Source organism: Fukomys damarensis, unplaced genomic scaffold, assembly GCF_012274545.1.
Source record: "Fukomys damarensis isolate Sample0158 unplaced genomic scaffold, DMR_v1.0_HiC HiC_scaffold_17, whole genome shotgun sequence".
Taxonomy (NCBI): Eukaryota; Metazoa; Chordata; class Mammalia; order Rodentia; family Bathyergidae; genus Fukomys; species Fukomys damarensis.
Window position 1 is genome coordinate 34,685,615 of NW_022900929.1, and position 3,197 is coordinate 34,688,811.

Here is a 3,197-nt window from a genome sequence, read left to right on the forward strand (position 1 = left end):
GATCCTCCTGCCTCAGCCTCCTTCATGCTGGGATTACAGTATGCGCCACCACACCCTCAAAGTCCAGGATCTTGAAGAAACTAAAAATAGACCAGCTGCAACACAGAGTAAGAGCAAGCATGATGTGGGACAAGACTGAGAAGTGCAAGCAAAGAATGGTGATGAAGGTCATACTTAGAAAAATAATGAGGCCAGGGATTTAGCTCAGTGGTTCCGCCACCTGCCTTGCAAGGGGAAGGTTCCAAGTTCGATCCCCAGTATCAAGAAAGAAAAATAACAATAAACGTGAGAGAAAAGAGAAATCAACGAGAAGAGTGAGAAGAGCAGCGAGGCGGGAAGGTTGTCCAGGCATCCCCACCGCAGCAGCCAGGACAGACAGACTGCAGACCGAGAGCCAGGACAAAGGAGCCACTTAGAATGGGAATGAGAAAACTCACGCGACCAACGCCCTGGTGGGAAAGACAGAATGGAGAAGCGGTGGGGGGGGCGTGTCACAGAGGCCCCAAGTTTGAACCCAGCCCAGGTAACGGGGCAAGTTTGAGCCCAGCATGCTTCCAAATCAATATGAGGGTCAGTGTCGTGCAGGTCAGTGCTCCTTGGGTCATTCCTAGCATGCCAAAAAAAAAAAAAAAAGTGATACCACGGGAAGATCTTTCCAGCTGAGGCAGAAGCAAAAGAATGGGTCGTGAGAGAATTTTTTAGGTGAAAAATTTGGCTTTTGGGGGGGTTTTGTTTTTTGTTTTTTTGTTTTGTTTTGTTTTTTGTTACCAGGCATCAAACTTGGGTCCTTGTGCTTGCAAAGCAGATGGCAGAACCACTGAGCTAAATCCCTGGCCCTATGTGAAAAATTTGGACAATGGATTTTTGGCATTGACCTCTGTCTTCCCAGTAACAATAGAAGCTGACATTTATTAAACATTCTCCATAGCCGGGTGTGGTAACACACGCCTGTAATCCCAGCACTATGGGAGGCTGAGGCAGGAGGATCGCTGTGAGTTCGAGACCAGCCTGGGTTACATAGTGAGTTCCAGGTCAGTCTCAACTACATAGTGAGACCCTGCCTCAAAAAACAAAACAAAACAAAATTCTCCATGCTGCTACCTAAACTTCTTGCTGTGTGTGTGTGTGTGTGGGGTGGGTATCTTGCTATAAATAGTCCAGGCTCACCATGGCTGACTCTGCTTCCCAAATGCTGGACTGCATGGTTCACCACCACTCCCTGCTCTACACGATTTTTAATGTATTGATACATTTAATTCTCACCATCAACTTATATAGTAAGTACTGTTGTTATCACCATTTTACAGGTAAGGAAACAGTCACTGAGATGTGAAATAACTTTTTTTCTTTTGAAACAGAGTCTCACTATGCAGCCCAGGCTGGCCTCAAACTCTGAATCCTCCTGCCTCAGCCTCCCAAGCGTTGGAATTACAGGTGGGCACCTGTACAACCAACATAAGTGAAATGATTTTAACAAGGCCATACAGCTTTAAATGGTAGAGCACACACTTGTACCTATAACATAGGGAGCAAGGTGATTTTCCAGGAGTAAAAGAAGAACTGGTTGGAGAAAAGAAACAAGGGAAACTAAGGAGGTGAGAATATGAAAAGTTTAGAAGAGCCAAAGTGAAAACTGTGCTTCTGAGCAGCCTGTATCTGCATTTGTGATCCAACCCCCCAATTTGAGACCCACCATCGGATTCCAACATCTCCTCTTTCAGCCATTTCTGGCTGCTAAAGGCAATTGCACCCTTCCATTTGGGTTCCCACCTCTGGGCCTACCCTTTCAGCAGGATTCTCCTGGAAAAGCTGAAAGGGGAAAAGAATGATTCTGGCTGTCAGAGACAGGGCCTGACACCACCCCACATGTCACAGCATCTTCACTGAACCTTTTAAAAGTGTGTTTTTAGGGGAAAAAAATGAGAACCAAGACCTGTCTTGTAAAGGTACAAGATGCCAATGATGAATGTAACTGTACTGTATACCTAAAATGTACCAATAAACTAAAAAAAAAAGTGTGTTTTTATAATGGCCTTAGAACTGGGTTTCAGTAGACATTGTGTTTTGTGGAATATTGTCTTATTCAAGGTGAGTTGGGCTGGGGATTTAGCTCAGCGTTTCGGTGGCCTGCCTTGCATGCGCAAGGACCCGAGTTCAATCCCAGGTATCAAAAGAAAAAAAAAAAAGACAGGCAAAGTGAGTTTAAAAGGAATAAGAGAGCTTCTCTCCCCCTCTGCCCTCCCTTCTTCCCGCCCCCTCTCTTTGGACACCATTTGTTGGCACGCTCTGCCTGAGCTCCTTCAGGATGTTTGAATCAAATGAGGCGTGAACATACATGTCCATGAGTTGTTGGGGTCAGGAAAAATCGAGATAGAAAAGCACAAAGGGCCTCCAACTACAGTGCCTGTGACAGCCTTTTGCAAGGTACGGTAATAGGGAGTGGCCCTCGAAGAGGAGCACTGAGACCTTTGTGTGGCACCTGAGGAGGCTGCGGGACTGAATCAGGGTCCCCCTCAGATGGGGCTGAAACAGCCTGCTGTGGTGGTGGGGCAGAAGCCTCAGGGAGATGAAAGCAACTGGGGGAAGAGGCGGAACAAGGGGAAGCATGGCCAGAAGGGTGAGTGGAAGGAGGGTTGAAATAATAAACGGGGAAATGTAACCGGGTTAGCAGGACACAACTTTAAAAGAAAAAGTTGAATATTTCTTTATAAATGTGGCTGTTGTATCTGCTGAACTCCGAAACAAAATGAAAATACAATGGTGAAAACTTAGGCTGGACCACAACTGAAACAGTATTGTCACAAGCACTGAAAAATAGAACTTTGAGGGCCGGGGATTTAGCTCAGTGGTGCCACCGCCTGCCTCGCAAGCGCAAGCGAAACGGTGCAAGGTCCAGAGTTGGATCCCTGGTACCAAAAAAGAAAAAAAAAATTGAACTTTGAAAGTTGTTTTTTTTTTTCTCCTTTAGAACAAGAGGCTCCCTGAAACGTAGGGCATACACAGCTTTCCACTTCTCTCAGATGAATAAATAAAATATGCAGATGATGGTACTAGTAAGCAAGGAGCCCAGTTTGTTTTCCAGAAGAAAGTGGACAATGGGCTAAAAGTGGCTGGAGGTGATGAAGCAAATGAGATTTGCATTATTTCTCGGTGCTCTTCCAAACGGTTGCTTACTCTAAAATACCTTTAAGTGGAGA